Consider the following 17924-nt stretch of genomic DNA (forward strand, 5'->3'; position numbering starts at 1 on the left):
TCTCAAGTGGGGGTCAGACAGGACCGGACACAAATCAGCGTGAGAACCACGGGAACTCGGCTGGGCTCTGCACAGCCGAGTTCCCCAGTGAGACAGAGGGCGTGGTAACACAGCTAGTCAGCGGAGGCTTCCTGGAAATGGGGAGACCCCGGGGTGGAATTGTCAGTGGACAGAGAGCCATAGATGCAGGGGGAGGAGGAGGGGCAGCACCTGGGGACATCAGGTGTACCCTGTGGAGATGAGAGGGGCTGGGATGAGGGACACGGGAGGCTGCGGTCTGGTGGGGCTCGTCACTGTCGGGTCCTTGGTGCCGAGAACAGCACCTGACTCAGAGTCAGTGCTCAGGGATCATCTGCCGGGACGGATGCATGGGGTGGAGGGGCTGCCACGACTTCCTTGAAGGCATCTGAGTGTCTGCCCCTGTCATTTCACCTGCCATGGCCAGTCATGGCCTGAGGCCCTGTGAACACCCTCGGCAGTTCCCAGCCTGACGCCAGCAGCGTCGGAAGGTCCAGGGGATGAAGTGCACCCGCAATAACCAACTCCGGACTTCCTTCCCAGGTCAAGCCAGGCGCTGCGTGAGCTCCCTAGCCAGCCAGCGAGGGAGCCGGACTTCTCCGGATCCCCAGAAACTGCCCAGAGCCCAGAACAGAGCCACAGGGCTGCGGACGAGAGGGAGAATGAGCGGTCGTGGGGTTCCTACCCCCAAGAGCTTGCACCACGCGCCGGGTCCTGTGCTTGGGCCCCAGCCCCGAGGTGGGGGCCCAGGGGAAATGGGAAGCTCCTGCTGAAGAGGACCTCCCGACAGACTTGGGCTTAAAAAACCTCTGCTGACAACCTTCCCCTCAAAATAAACGAACGCACAGTCTTCCCGTTTCCTGCTTCATGACCGCTTTCCTCCTGGCCAACACGCAACTCTCTGGTTCTGTCTTCAGTGGGGCTGAAGCTAAGAGCACTTGATCAGCGCACAGGCAGCTAATCGCAGGAGGCAGCTGCTCTGGCCGGCAGGACAGGGTTTGTCCTGCGACTCCAGGTGCTGAATGCAAGTTCTGGGGCCCCTGGGCAGCCCTGCCTGAGGGATCTGCTGGGAAGGAAGGGGAGGGGGGACATCAGCAGAAAATGCTTTGACCCCAGCGTGACATCAAGAAATCCACAACATCTGTCAACTGGCAGGGCAGGACACAGACCCATGAGAGTGAGTCCCTGCTATTGGGCTCCAGTGACCCCCATCAGGCACTAACCGTTTGGTGACTGAGTCAAGGGGAATTCCCAGGGAGGGCCTTATGCAGACAAGACCGCTGGGACAGCCATGCCAGTAGCTAGTTTAGGGAAAAACCTCAGCTGGCACCAACCTGCAAGCTACCCAGGGCCTTCCAGCTGCATAAGAGCCTGCCTTCCCCCTGCAAGGAAGTCACCTAAGCTGTGACAGATAGGTGGGAGCTCAGAATGCTCAATTTCACTTGCAGAAGGTTCCTGTGGACTTGAGCACACACGTAGGTTTCCTGTTCCTGCTATGACAAATTCCCACCAACCTGGGGCTTCAGATTACACAATTAATTCTCTCTCAGTTCTGGAGGCTGCAAGTCCAAATTCACCTCCCAGGCTGCAGCCAGGTGTCAGCAGGCTGACTCCTTCCCAAAGCCCCGGGGGGCAAAATGTTCTTGACTTTTCCAGCTTCTGGAGGCCACCCATTACTGTCCTGGGCTTGTGGCCCTTCCTTGCCTCACTCCAACTCCTTACTCCTCAGGTTGCTCTTCCCATAGGTCAAATCCCCACCTCAAAGAACCCCTGCAATGGTGTTGGGTCCGCCTGGACACTTCAGAAACATCTCCCCAGCTCTAGATCCTTCACTGAATCCCGTCTGCAACCTCACCTTTGCCATTCCAGGTGACACGATTCCAAGGAGGCAGACCTGGCATCCCAGGGGACACTGTTCAGCGAGGCCCTAAGGGTCTTTTAGGACCTTTGCTCCTGAGCACACCCATGCCTCAGGGCCCTTGCACATGTCACCCCCTCCTCACTGACGCTCTTCCTCCAGATCCCAGCCTCCTTGTTCTCTGTCCACTCAGGTCTCCATCCACACTTCTCAGAGAGCTATTCCTGGGTGCCTAAAATTGCTCCCTTTTCTCCTCATCTCTTCACCCTTGCTCATGGTCTTCTTGGCACCTGGCCTCAGGTGCATATCTGTTTTCTCCCATTTTCCCCACTAAACCATGGCAGAGATTTGGCAGCCTTGCTGATGGCCACAGCCCTGCTGACTAGAGCAGCAGGAAGCAACAGGGAAAGTTCCATGGATATTTGCTGAATCGAGGTGACACGAGGAGACCTGTGACCGTCGGCCTGTGGATCTCAGTGAGGACCGCAGGAGAGAGCAAACTCAGCAGTGTGGTGAACCACAGGTTCTGGACCCCACACCTCCGAAAATGTCTTTTTGAGTGTCAGGCATGGCACCAGATGCTGGGGACACAGAAGTTAAGAGACAGAAGCTCCTAGCCTGACGGAGCTTCAAGTCAAGGTCAAGAGGAGAGAGAGACAGACTCTCAGCTGCAGGTATCTAAGAGCATCAGTATAAATCCTCGCCGGCAGTGGTCTGATCAACCATCAGGACACATCAAACGCCACCAGATGGGGTGGCTTTCAACAGACTCCATTTCACTAGATCTCACAGTCTACGTGTCAGGGGTTCTATTGGGTCGTGTTCAATAGGCAGCTCGGTGGTCTGGAGGACCCCAGCCAGCCCTCCTCATCCGGGTCTCCCCACGGGGCCTCTCCTTCCAGGGAGCATAATTCCCACATGGAGGCTCAGGCCTCCAAGTGATGCTGGCTGAAGCTTCTGGTCCTCTGAAAGTCCAGGCCTGGAACACACGGTGCTTCTTCACCATAGCTGTTGGGAGCAGCAGTGGCCAGCTCCTCCCTTGGCCAGAGCGCCAGAGAACAGTGGCTGCCTCTAACCCATCACAAAGGAGAAGGATGGGGGCGATCATAACAGAAGAACCGGCTTCCGTCAGGGAGACAGGGCAGGTGTTTCCGAGACGCGCGAGCGGGAGCTGACTGGAGGACCCGGCGGGAGGTGGGCATCCTGACGGCCATCCTGGCGTGTGGGAAGAAGACTGCTGGTAGAGTCGGACAGCGGAGGAAGCTGAAGCAGCCCGGGGGGAAGAGCGGAGGAGTCAGGCAGGAGTCAGGCCCTGTGGACCTGGTTGTAGGCCTTGAACTGTTCCGTGCCTCAGTTTCTCCACCAGTAAAATGGTGGTGATCATTTTAGCCAAACTCATAGTGAAAATTTTTGTGAGAAACTCAGAATAGGGTCTGTCTTGTCACAGGCGTATTTCATGATGTTTAGCTCTTATTCACACCTGAATTCTTCCTAAGACTCCTTTGTTCCCACAGCAAGGGAAGCGGGCAGACAGGGCTGGCCAGGCCTGGCCGTGGGAGACCTGTTCTCATCTCACTCCTGTTCCTGCTCTTTGGGCTTCTGCGTGGCTCCTCACACTGAACCTCGGGGAGCCCCTCTGCTTGGCGTGTCTCGTACCTGGGTGCAGACACGGGAGCCTCTCATCCTTCCCCGCGGGCACTAGTGCCTCCCAACAAGAGTGGCTGACTTGAGGCTTGGGGAGGGTCAGAACCTGATCGAGGTCATTAAGTAAACCAGAAACAGACCTGTCTGGATTCAGAATCTATTTCTCAACCCAGATGCAGAAGTAGAGGCTGGCTGGGCCCATCCCGGGTGGCTGGTGGCTGGTGGCTGGTAGCTGGGCCAGTCCCACTCCAGGACCTGGCTCAGCCTGGCTCTAGGACCTCCGCCCAATGCCAGGGCCTAACAGTGGGTGGTGTAGGTTGCTCACTGTGTGAAGGTTACCGTCATCCGTTCTGGGGAAGGAGTAGGAGGACGGGAGGGACAGGAGCGCTATACCAGGACCCCAGGCCTGGGGAGCCTGCAGGCCCTCGGCAATCCCTGAGACAGCACCAAGGAGATAACTGGACACCAGTCTGCAAGCGCCTGCCCTGGCCAGCCTCATATCCCTCCACTGGATGCCATGGGGTCATAGCCATAGAGGAGAGCGCAACTGATCTGCGGACCCAGCACCAAGCTCACCATGGATTTTTGCAAAACACAGTGAGGTTCTTGGGTGTCCCCTGGGTCATGCGTGGGGGTGCTGCTTGAGAACTCTCATCTCTGCCTTGCTCCGTTGGAGCATGAGGAGGTGATGGAGACAGAGAGAGGAGAGGTCTGCCGGCCACTGGCAGCAGCTGAAGTGACACACCCGGGCGTTGGGAGCCAGAAGGAGCACGCACCTGCTCAACGACCCTTGGCAAGAGCTGGCAGCAGGAGGGCAGAGACAGAACCTCTGGTCACAGAGGGCTGATACAGGGCCAAGGGTAAGTGACATGTGGACCCTTGAGAAGAAACCAATCCATCCAAGCTGGTGTGCTTGCACCCGTATCCCAGCCTCTAAGGAAATGGGAGACACTTTGTGTGTTTTCCTTTTCAATTAAGCATCTCTGCACCCATGCGAACAGAGAACAGATGGGGCTCATCCGTCTGACTTGCCGGTTTCAGAAGTTCCTTTGGAGCTTCCTTCCTCTGATCCCATCATCCACAGCCACCTCCCGTGGAGCTTCAGGCACAAGAGAGATTTGGCTCACTGACCCTGAGGATGGGTCACAATTTGCAGACAGAGGAGTGGCCCATGTCAGGCTGATGCCAATGTCCCTGGAAAACCTTGGCCGTAGGCAGAAAAAGCCCCACTTTTCAGATGAGGAAACTGAGAAGTGAAAGAAACAGAAACCAATACAGCCAAGGTCACACTGCCGATACATGGCCAGGATGTGAACACAGATTTCAGGGCTCCTAGATGAAATCCTGAGTGGTTTTCATAAGACATGCATCCCAAATCTAACGAAAAGCATGAAGTTGGGTTGAGTTATCAGAGGTTCCAGTGCTTTGCAGACCCTGTGGCTAGTCTGAGACAAACCTTCCCAAGACGAGGTGTGCAGATGACCCTGGCTGATAAAAATGTGTTGTGCTCCTGAAAATCCTTGAGAGTAGATTTTAAGTGTTCTCACCACACACACAAAAGGCACGTGAGGTGAAGCATGTGCTAATCAGCCCATTCATCTATTCCTCACCATATACATATTCAAAACTTCATGTTGTACACCATAAATATTCAATCTTATTTATCAATTTAAATAACTAAATAAACAGATATTTGAGAAAACCACCACACACGAAAATGACATGCATCTAATTTCCGCCAATCATTGCTTGCTTCAGAAGGAGACCTGGGGATTTACCCAGGTGTTATGTCCATGTTTTAATTCTTCTCAAATAATACCTGTTTAAAAGGTCATTTTAGACCACAGTACATTAGTAAGTGGGAAAGAGCAAGTTACACCGTCGTGTGTGTAGGGTCGTGCTAATTGTATTAAATCATAAATACATGATTACTTACACATGATCAGCAGTCCTTCTGAGAACACTAAGACCGTCTGAAGAAGAAGGTGGAGTTCACAGCCGTGATCAGTGGTGGGAAAAGGAAGAGTAAGAGAGAGAAAGGTTAAAAGAAGTTTTATACTCTTTTCTTAGAACTCCTGAGCTGTGGCTTGAGCTGAGGTTTCAAGGACTTAAAGGGTCTTTATATAGAGAGGTGATAAGTCCCCACATAAAATCGCTAATTGTCATTCCTAACACTGAATGAAAGTCAAGTAAAACTAAAACACCAAATCTAGTTATGATGGATTAAAGATGGCGGCCAACTCTTCGTCATTCTCCGTAGGTGCTATGCCCGACCCTTTGTATCAGAGCAGTCTCCCTACTCCGACAGCTGAAGATAGCAGAAGTGATACTGAGCAAGTGCCTACACCCACACCTTAAGAAACCACCCTCTCCCATTCTCTCTTGGACACCCATCTTGGAGCTCAGAGCTGCCCTGTCTCCAGTCCACGTAGGGATGTACAGCACCCAGTGGAGCCCAGATTTCAAACATCCCCATAGGACACCAGACATCTTGGACCCTCCTGACCTATCCATCTATTGGCTAAACACCAGTGGGGGACCCATCAAACACAACATAGGGAAGGACAATTTCCCAGTGAGCCCTGTTAACATTCCTGACCTATAGGATCATGAGACAAAATAGAACGATTGTTTACTTATTGTTCTAATAATCACTAAATTTGGAGGCATTTTGTTAGGCTCCTGTAGATACCTGGCAAGCAGTTCCTCATGTGATTTCACCACAGCTGGAAGGAGGACCTCAGCCCCTGATTTCACGGAGCATGCACATTTAGCTAGGAAGATTAGACACTGTTGAGGACATGGTCTTCTCACTAGACTGTGAACCTGAGGACAGAGACCAAGGTCCACCTGGCTCACTGGCATAACTCAAATGCTTGGAATTCTTCCTGTCACACAGTAAATGTTCAAAATGCATAAGCAGAAATTTAGAATGAGACCCAGCATGCCTGGTTCTGCTCTCCTTAGGACCCAGCAGCGCCCCCGTATTCTCCTGTCCCCTGCAGGGACATTTGAACCAAACAAGATTGGATGGTAGAAACTTAACTCAAAAATATTTCTGCAGGTGTAGGCACTAAGCCATTTTTTATTAACAGCTTTATTGAGATATAATAATTTACATACCATAAAATTCACCTATTTTAAATACATAATTCAACGATTTTTAGTGTATTTACAGAGTGGAGCGACTTTCACCACCATCTAATTATGGAACATCTGAAGATGCTCAGCGCCAGTAGGCAGTGATAGAGACAGCAAAGTCAAGGTCAGTGGAGAACGCCCTTTGGGAGGGACGCAGGCAATTGGTGTGAAACTTAACGCTCCGCCCCCATGCAGCTGACAACTTCCCAAAATGAAAGATTCTACTGAAGGGAAGTGATACTCACCAGGGTGTTCACCCTAGAATATGCTATCACTGCACACTGACCCATCCTAAATCCCGCCCAACTCAGAAAGGTTTGCCTACATGAGATCGCTTTCTCCACCCAGATATTCTCTGACCACTAACAGTCATTGTTTCGCCGTCAGGTCTTTGTTAAGATTTCTAGGATGTGAGGCTGGGAAGAAAGCTCTAAGATACACAGGAGGACTCCAACCTCCGAGGCTTGACTTGTGAGCTTCCCACTTCATGATGGTGCAAAAGTGACTATACTTTGAAATTTGGATCTTTGCCCACGCTGGTGAGATGCAGCTGAATCCCGCCTCTGAATGCTGGGCCGTGGCAGCGAGCTGGGGCCCTGGTCAGTCCGAAATGCTGTCCCGCTTCTGCTGAACTGGGGTGCTCTGCAGGTTGAGGGTAGCAAATGCACATTCAACTCATGGTACTTCCACCTGGCACTGGGTGTATGGAGACATGACCCCGTCAAAAAAAGTCAAGGAATGTGTGTCATGTGAAGGAAAATGGGATACAAAACACAGCACCACAAGCTAGAAGCCCACTGTCCAAAATGAAGGCCCTGGTCTCAGGGGAAGGGTTTTGATCAGAGTCTGTCCTTGGCCTCCATCCTTCCATCAGTAGGCTGGTATGTGTAACGTCAGCCACAAGCCACACACCACAGGCAGCTGTGGCCACCAGATGATCGGCCCATCCCCACCCTGCCCTGTCCCCACACCTTCCCTTCCCAGGGAACTGGGGACTTCAACGCAAATATCCATCTTCTGCAGGACCCAGAGAGCAAGGAACAACAGCTGGCCAGAAAGTCAGAGAAAGGAGAAGAAAGGTAGTGTCCACCGAAAATGAGAAGAAAGGACCTGTCCAATGCGCACAGAGTGGAAGCCAGGCTCGGCCTGTGAGCTCGCCCCTGCACACACCTGGCACCCACCCTGTGCACACCAGGCGCCCCCCACCGCGCAGGCTGTCTCTGCCGGAGCAGTACGGCTCTGCGCTCAACGGGGGTATGTCAGGTGTTTATTTTAAGCAACGGCCACTTTTGTTTCACCAGTTCATAGATTCCTTCTATTGTCAATTAAATGACAAGCCAACATAGATTTCCAGCCACTGGGGTCCACCTGCCTTGTCCCAGCCGTGGGCATCGTGAGAGGGCACAAGACCATATTCTATGTGCAGAAAAGAAAATGGTCCCCCACGTGCAATGCCCCTCAGCCCTGTTCCATCACTGGTCCCAGACAGGCCCTGCTGGGTGACAGCCATCCCAGAGACGGCCAAAGGCAAAATCGCCTGTCAGATTCCACAGACACAGAGACCAGGGAGCCCTGCCTCCTTCCTTCACAAGCAGCTGGAAAAGCACAGAGTCCTCCCTGCCCAGTGATAGTCTCGGGAACGCACGTCCTTGTCCAAGACAATTCCCAAGGACCTGCTCTCTCCCCGCTTTTGGAGCAGGAAGATGACAACCTGAAAGAGAAATCCCCCACGTGCAGAAGCGGGCAGGACGGAGACGAAATGCAGGCTGTGCTCGAGCTTCCCATGATTCGTTCAATTTTTTGGAAAGTCTATGTAGAGACCCACGAGGGTCCCAGGTTCAAAGACACAGGCCACGGTCCCTGCACTTTGTTCTTCTACTTCACCATTCTCTAGTCCTGACTCTCTCATCGATTCCTTCCGCGAACATTTCCTAAGCGCCTATTAGGCTTGCTACATGCACCACACGTGAGGATGTCACCCTGGGTGTGAACTGAGGGCTGAGCGGGCCTTCATAGAGAAGAGGGAGGCCTGGACATGCCAAGAGTGTCCACGGCTGCAGAGGAGATGGAGAAGAGACCGCAGGGAGCGTCAAGAGCTGCCCACATCACCCTGGCCCTCCCCGAGCTACACTGATCTTTGAGCCAGTTGCAATTCTTTCAAACTCAGCCTTGTCTGCCAAGCTGATCCTCAGGCTCCCTGAAGGTAGGAACCCTGGTTTCTCTTCCATCCCCGTTATCCCGAGGCCCCTGCAAGGCAGAAAACAGGTGCTCAGTAAACTACCATGGTTACTGGATACAGCAACCTCAGACTGAGACCCATTTCCATTAAGCTTATCTGCCAGGGGATGGGCATCCATCAATCAATGGGAAGTGTCCCGAAGTCCTTACACTCTGGGGTGTCAACACAGCCCTCACTCAGAGGCACAGGTCGGACACTACACAACTAAGAACCACACTCAGTGATCCTGTGTGCAAACTACCATGGTTACTGAGCAGCCAGATCTCTGTTGGCATCAAGTGGCTTTCCTGGAGACCCAGTCTCATCGGCTGAGAGGAGGTGGCATGGGCAGCAGCCTCAGGTTGGGACCAAGTGGCGACCATGTGACGACCACGTTCAAAGGCCAAGCTGCTTAACGAGGAGAAGTTGTTTTCCATTTGGAGAATAACTCAGCCCTGTACCCCAGGTTGGTTGCTCTCCAACCCCTTAGCTAGTTCCTCACATTCTGTTAAGGGGAAGGGCACCCCACGTGATCCACCCACTACGTCAGGATTTGGATTTGAAGCTGGCAGGACATGGCGAGCCCATGGGAGAAGACTGAGGCCCTTTTGGAAAGATATCTGGGAACTTGGTCTGAGCCATGCCAAGGAAAGAGTTCAGGGTCAAACCCAAGAGCAGAAGGAACAGCAGAGGCAGACGAGACTTCCGCTGGACAAGACAGAGAAGGGTCATCACAGGTCCAACCAGGGCTCAAAACGAAGACAAGCTCTGTCCTAGTTAGAGCCATTTGCTACAGGAGTGGACTGCTTGGTGAGGGATAGAATCCCCAGGTCAGCAAAGAAGGCCCCCAGCAGAGCCCAGACAGGTCTCTCAGGGGGGCTTATCATTCCCCAAGTGACTGCTGTGCACCCCACGGCCTGGCCCTGTGGCCAGTGCTCTGGATACAGCAACCTCAGACTGAGACCCATTTCCATTAAGCTTATCTGCCAGGGGATGGGCATCCATCAATCAATGGGAAGTGTCCCGAAGTCCTTACACTCTGGGGTGTCAACACAGCCCTCGCTCAGAGGCACAGGTCGGACACTACACAACTATGAACCACACTCAGTGATCCTGTGTGCAAAGAAATGGTGTTTTATCTTGTCTAGAATTGTTCTTATCTTGCTGGGAAGCAAGGGTAGAAGAAATGGAAAGCAAATGGCTCTAAAAGTAAATGTGACCCAGGAGTGAATTATCATTTGTCTTTCAGATTTCGTAGTCCTCCTCTTCACATCCAGGGACAAGAAGATGGCCTCAGGATGGTCTTTGCAGGTGTCTGAGTTCATCCGGGCATGTTGCTGGCCTTCACTGCTGACCTTGGAGGCTGGCGGTCTACGGCCTTGCCTGTCGGAGTCAGGACCTGGTCCCCTGCTCTGCTGTCTCTGTTCCCCTGGGCTCTTTCTGAAAGTACCTGTGCCCAAGGAGCCCAGCCCTGCTTGTCTCCCCTGGGCCCTCAGGTCAACACTTTGCCCCTCTTGCATCAGGCCTGCTGTCCAGCCCGTCTTCCTGCCTGTCATTGGTGGACGTCTGAAATCCAGCCTCACCTGCCCTGTGGCCTTTCTCCTCAGTGCACTTCTGGTGGCCTCCCCTGGTTCCACCGGCCACCTTGCCAGTAATGTCTTCCAAGTCCCAACCCTAGCAGAGACCCTCTCCCAAACTCCCAATCCAGTTGCCAAATGCCTCTGGTGCCAAAAGCTCATGGGCCCCTCGGACACCTGTCCCGAAGCCAAATGCACCCTCCCGTCCAGGCCTGCCCGCCTGCTCCCTGCCTTGGTGATGGCACCATCTACTGATTGCCCAAGACGCTGCTTTTGGAGGTCCCCTCCCAAACCCACACGTCCCACCACCCACGAAGTCCTGCAGATCTTCCTCCTCCACAGCTCTTGACTGCCTCACGCTGGACATGCCTGTCTGAGATTAGTTCTCCCCGCGGTCCCTCAGGCTGGACGGGGGGTTCTGCATCTGGGCACTTCTGGGCTCCGAGGCAGGTGCAGCCTTCACTCAACCACTGGCCTGTTCACCTGGTCACTCAGTGCCTGCACCCCACCCGGGGAGGGCAAGCTCAAGGCCACGTGCCCTTGAGTGAATGAGGTTGATGAACGATGGCCCTTCATCAGGTACTCTGGGCTTTCTGCCCTAGCTCAGGGGACAGTCAGGCATCGTGGGCACAGGAGTGGGGATCTGCGGGCTCCAGGGGTCCTCGCTGAAGGTCTGCCTCCTCCAGGAACATCTGGCTTTGCTCCGTGTACAATGTTACTCAGGTAGGAAAAAGTGGCTGAGGACAGAGGAGTTAGCTGGGAACTGTGTACTTTCTGCTTAATTCATAACCAAAAACTACCGAACAAATCAAGTCTATCAATTTTTTACATGTTTACCTCAAGGATAAGAACGATTAGCAGATCCTTCAGCCATTCATGTCTCCCACGTGCCCCCTCCTGCCACCCTCCACCACACACATGGAGAGCGCTCAGGGCATTCCTGTCCTGGAAAGGAAGGAAAATCAGCCAGTGGATTTGACTCCTGCTTCTCCAGGGCCAGCCTAGGGTCAGCACGCCGAGCACCAAGCCTCGCCATCTTGCTCAGTTCAAGCACAGCCTCGTGGCCCCAGAGAGCGGAGGTGCTCTCCACCTCCCCAGCCACCTCCACGCGCCCCAGCACCTCCTCGCTCCCAGGAAGTCCTGCAGATATGCTCGGGCACAGAACTGGGGTTCCTGGAAATAGGCCAGGAAGTTGTTGGTTGGTGAGCCGCCCAACCTGGTTAGGTTAACCAGCCCGACCTGGTTAGGTCGATGGTGGGAGAGATGCTGCATGTCACACTCTGCCTGCCCTCGCTGGAGAGAGCCTCGTGGTCACCCGCCCCATGCCTGGGACTGTACAAAACCCCCTGCTGGGAGGTGATCAGCTCCGGCTGGCAGAGGGGCTGGAGCGTGGCCCCTCCATGCGCACGGGGTTCAGCAGGTGCCTCTGCACTGCTGAGACGCCCTCTGGCCTCACCACACTCCATTCCCTTCCCCAGGAGGCCTGGGTGCTCAGCACCCTCGCCAAGGACTCAGGAAGCTCTGCGAGTCCCACCCTCACCCCCAGGGGCAGCTGGAAGAGAGGGACCTTGCCTGCTGTTTCCCATCTGGACAGGGGTGAAATTGTCCCAGAGTTAGCCTGGCCTCCCTCCTGAGCCCCTTCCACACAGGGGCTTTCGTGTCCCAGCACCCTGAGAAGGCAACAGAATGAGCGCTTTCAGAGGTGGCCCCACATTGTCCCCAGGGACTCGGAGTACAGAGCAATTCCTCTCTTCTGTTTCTGGGGATTTGCCCTCACATTTCTGGCCCACGGGGCATTGACCCAGGGCAGGCATCTTTCTTTCCCGGGACTGAAGCAGGCCTCAGCCATGGAACGAGAAGAGTCCCGAGACCATGGCAGACTGTGAGTTTTTAGCGGGGAAAACCTGCTTCCCCAGCCTCTTTCCAGAACTGGATCACCCCAGAGACAGTCGCGCATCAACTGACCAGGGGCACCCGAAAAACCAGGAACACTTGTTTAGGAAGAAATTTGCACTTATATTTGCCTCCAAAAATCATCAGCGTGAACCTCCGAGGAGTATTGAGGACTTCCTGACATTTTTTTTTTCACTTATTTTATATATACTTTTTTTTTTTTGCTTTTAATTACATATGGGGTAGGGGCGGAGAGGCACCATCAAAATCTTTTTGATGTTTAAAGTCTCTAAAGTTTTTCTCCCATCCCAGCACTGTCACGTCTTACATAGGAGGCGAAGAAGCGTCTGAAGACGTAGGGCATCTCAGGGAGGGCCGAGTGAGAGCAGCGGCCGTGCACCCCGAGGCCAGCAGGCGGGTGCAGGGTTCAAACCTCAGCTCCCTCCCTGGCTGACACGTGGCCTCAGGCGTGCGACAAGAAATTGTTGGAGGAAATGTTAGGGTCAGTGAACGGACAGTGCTGGGCACGTGAAGGGCTACGGATGGCATGTGGGGTGGGGAGGAGGAACGGGTTCCAAACGCCTGTCCAGGATGGTTGCGTGTACTTCAGAGCCTCTGGTGACCTGGCTGTGATTCTGCCAGAGGGCCCACTTGGGACCTTGGAGAACTATTTGTGCGCCCAGGTTGCCTTGGGCCCTGTGGGGTCTGCATTGGGAGCCCCAGTGGGAGTCTGGCTATTCTGCTCCATCCCTGCTCTGTGCCTTGGAGACTCACTGGCCCGCCCCTCTGCCCACTGGCTTCAGCGGGGCATGGCCAACAGGAGCCTGCAGGACCAGCCCTGCTCCAGGCCCTGCTGAGCCGTGGGGCACCCAGCTGCCACTGGCCCTGGTGCCCCTCCACCCAGACCAGGGCTGGCTCTGTAGACCCTCAGCACCCCTCTCCTTGTTGCTCAGTACTAAGAGCAGACACCCAAATCCCACCAGGGGCGCTGAATCTGCGAGAGGGCTTGAGGAGCCGTGGGAAAGGCTGGGGGTGTGGAGAACAAAAGTCCAAGTCCTAAGGCACAGGAGCCCCAGGCCACAGCCCTGCAGGGAGAGGACTGGGCGGTGTGGAAGGAGAGAGCCCCTCTCTTCCCCAGTCAGCTCTGGGCTGGAAGAAAGACGCAAGACTCACAGGGAATCAAAGGCAGAATGGCCAGGACTTCGGAAGCAGGGCCCTGAACGTAGAGGAAGAAGTAGATGTTGATCTCTGACTGAGTGGAGGCGCCAACTGGGGTTCTCTGCGTCAGAAAAGGCCCGACGGCCTCCCCTGCCCAGGGCAGGTATCAGATAAATTACTGGGCAGTGTCTTGAGTCCTGGGGGTGGACGGCATGTCCCTGGGAAGGGCGCCCCAACCGAGGAGGGGTGACCACCACCCAGTGCTGAGCTGCTTTCCCCTCCTCCATCCCCTCCATTCCCGAGGCCACCGGGCCCCGTGGGCAGGAGCTGTCCAGCACCTGCTCGCCCGTCCTCCCTGGCACCGGCCACTCTCCCCCACCCTGCCTTCGGGCCACCGGCCTAGAAGCTGCTCTCCCCTTTGCATTCCCACCTTCTCTTTCCCACTCGGCCATGAGATCTGCGTTCCCAGCCGTGACCTCACTCTCTCTCCCTGGCCAGCCTTGCCTTCCACCCAGCCCATGCCAGCTGACCCGGGGCTCCTCCGCCCGCAGAGCGCCATCCCACCAGGCTGACCCAGGCCCGTGAACAAAGAGCCAGACAGCCTCGGAGCATCCCTTTGTAAATCCACCACCAAAGAGCCCACGCAGGGTGTTAAAATCCTGAAAGTGCGACGCCACCTCTGAAGAATGCCCCGTTTGCTTCCACACCCCTGGTAGGATCAGCCCGTTATGTTTAATGGACTTTGATACTTCGTATTGTAGTACATAAAGGCTATTATTAAAATGAAAGATGTTACCGTGAAGCACCCGACCCCTGGCACTCGCCTTTTTAAAGCCATCCAGCGCAATCGGTATCAGGATTCCTCATGAGTTTTTCACATTGACTGTTGACATTGTCTCATGGGGAGTTATTTTCAAGGTTTTATTGACCTCGTTTCTCCCCCAGTCTGGGAAGGTGCAGCCAGGGAAGGTGGAGCCCCTCCGGCCGCTGACTGCTGCGCAACCTTCTACGCATATTTATGAAGTAAGAGCGAAGACTTGCGCCTGGCAGCTTGGAATCCAACGCCACGCCGTAGCCACCTTATTTGCAGGATTAGAAGACATTAATTCCTGGAATTGTTCTCTGGAGTGTAAGCGACAACAGCTGTAGCTCTCTGCTCACTGTCTTTCCACATGGGCTCCCCGAACCGGGAGCACGTGAACATACATAATCAAATGGGCTGGAGCCAAGACAGACCTGCCACCCATCGACAGACAGAGGGACCGTCCCCTCTCTCTGGTCGACTTCTCAGACCGGCGCAGGCAGAGAGAGTCTTTCCAGCAGCTCTGGTTGTGGAAAGACGCTTTACTTCGCTCTCTGACCTCACAAGGCCAGGCACCCTGTATCCGACCTCTCAAGGTCAAGCGTCGTGCACCTGACCCCCCAGGGCTGAGCATCCTACGACCTGCACCTGAGCTCACCTAGCCGCAGGCTGAGCTCCAGAATGAGGATTAGTTGTCTCAAGGGACTTCTCTGACCCTGGACTTGTAAACAAACTCAAAAACAAACAAAAATCTCCTCTAACCTCAGAACAAAGCTTTGCTAAATGCAGGGCCAAGTTGTCAGAAATGAACTTGAAATTTCTACTAAGATAGCAATTATAAATGACTATTGCGTTTATATAATAATATCTAGATTTTTTTTTTATTAGATTTCAAGAACATAACAAAAATGGTTTATGGTCCCAACATTCAGACTACCCCTTTGGACATAATACGGATATAGTGACGGGTGGATGGATGGAGATATGGTGTGGTGCACTTATCTTAAAATATTCAAATAGTCCAGAAAGGCATTAAACGAAATGCAGAAATCTTTCTCTCCATCCCTCCCCCAAACCTGACTTCTCATGTCTCCCAAAAACTACACTTTGCTAACAGTTCCATGTGTATCTCACCAAGAAAACAAAATGTTCCACACTGATACCAGCGTCTACACTAACATATGCTTTCTCCAAAGGGAAGCATAATATATTTGGCTTTCTGCAAAATTTTTCAAACATACAGAAAATAATATAACAGACATCCATGTACCATCCAGATTTAAGATATGTTTGCCTATTTTATTTGCTTCAAATCCAAGAAGAAGAAAGTCAGGAGAGAGGAAGGAAAATGTTCACATTGGAGACACCAGTAAAATCCCCAGGTGTCAACCTGTTCTTTCCCCAGAAGTGCCCGCTATCTTGAAATTCAGTGTGTATGGTTTTCAGGCCCATTTTTAAATTGTACTACATGGTTCTATATTAATGCACAGTATATTGTGGTTTTGTGTACATTTAATATTGAATAAGTAGAATAATACCAACTGTATCTTCCTAGAACTTGCTTTGCTCATTATACATATTTATAATAGTTTATCCATGTTGATAAAGATTGAGCTAGAATATTGTCCTAGCTATAACAAAATTACCATAGATTGTGTGGCCTAAGCAATGGTTATTTCTTACAGTTCTGGAGGGTGACGTCTGGATAAAGATGTCTAGTTATCAAGGTGCTTGGTCATAGCGTCCAGTGGCGCCTGTTTCCTGGTTCAGAGAAGACGTCCTCTGGCTGTGTTCTCACATGGTGCAAGAGCAGGAGAGCTCTCTGGGGTATCCTCTGTAAGGGCTCTAATCTCATTCTTCAGTGTCCCACCTGATGCCCTTGTCACTTCCAAAGACCCACTCTCCCCAACACCATCACATTGGGGAAAGGATTTCAATAAATGCCGAGGGACACAAACCTTCATCCCATAACAGATACTCATTTCAAGTGCTTTATGGTACTCCTTTTTATGACTAAACCATGTTAGTTCATTCCATCCTTCATTGATTGAAAATTAGGATTTTCCTGGGGGTTTTGTTTGTTTGTTTGTTTTGTCTAAGTCCAAACACAATAATAATTGTTAAAACCTACCATTGCATCTGCATCTACCTCACTTCTCGATCATCTGTAGAGATTGTATCCAATGAGTGTACCATAATTTATGTGATCAATCCCCTGTTTATTGTTGTTCAGGTTGTTTTAAGGATTGTGTTCTTATAAACAATGACCCAAGAAATATACTTAAATTCATTTCTCGGCATATTTCTGAGAATCCATCTTTAGGGAAAATTTTTAATAATAAAATAGCTGAATCAATGAACATGTACATTTAAAACTAGATAAGTGTAACAAAATCACCCCCCCAATTTTGAATCAAATCATGTTTCTACCAACAATATAAACAAGGAACTTTTATCCCACAACCTGACCGACATTATGTAATTTTGTCAGCCTGACAAAATCATATTATCCCAAATGGTTTCCAAATCACACCCAATTTCTCAGTTTCATTATACACAGAGAAGAGTTATGACAATATGTTTCTTCAGACAATTGTAGGTATCTTGTTTTGCAGATCTCATGTTTCAGGACCACTTCAAGCAAGTAGGGATCCAAACTGAAAGTAGGATTGTTCAGCCCACCCTGGAATGGTGAGTCCAACTGTCAGCAAGGCATGTGGATAAATGGATGAGGAATTAATGGATGGGTGGATGGACAGATGGATGGATGTGTGGGTGAGTGGGTGGATGGATGGATGGGTGGATGGATGGGGTGGATGGTTGGGTGGATAAATGGATGGATGGGTAGATGGATGGACAAATGGATGGGTGGGTGGCAGGGTGAGTAGATGGATGGTAAATGAGTACATGAGTAATAGAAAATATGGTCGCTGTGGACTAAGTAGGCCAGAAGTGCAGCCTTTAGAAATCATTCCCTTAAATCTTGCTCAAGCCTGGGGGAAAGTCTCTCACCTCCACTAAGGAGTTAGCCCCTCAACATTATTGACTCAGGAAATTTAAAAGTTTAACTTTGATGTCTATAGTACCATCCAGTCCCAAATGTTGTGGAGCAGCCAAGGCGTGATAAGTCGCCAATGGCTTCCCTTTGGTGTGGAAAGGTGAAATCTACCTCTGCTCTTCTTGAGCAGGCTATAGCTGAAAACTGGAAGATGAATGGATCCCTCCAAGAGTAGAACTGTGGGGGTAGAAAAGAGAACACTAAATTGCATCTTCCAATCCTGAACTGATTCTGTGAAATGTTATTTTGTCAGTGAAAGTGTTTATAAAAAAAGTTTCAATTTCCCTATACTTCCTTTTTGCTTCTTTATGGTTCTTCCTCAGCTGATGGGTCGATTTTCTAAGGTAGATGACATTCTAGATGGGGGTCAGCTTTACAACCAGATGGACACATCTGGGCAAAATCCAGCCCAGCAAACCTCACCATGGGAGCTTCTGTGCTCCACACTGTGTTCCACACTGTGTGTGCTCCAGGGATTTGACCACAAGTAAAATATCTAGATGATCGGTCATTGGAAGAGCTCTAAGCACGGTCAAATGCTTCCTCCACTTGTGGTC

This window comes from Sciurus vulgaris (assembly GCF_902686455.1).
Source record: "Sciurus vulgaris genome assembly, chromosome: 2".
NCBI lineage: Eukaryota > Metazoa > Chordata > Mammalia > Rodentia > Sciuridae > Sciurus > Sciurus vulgaris.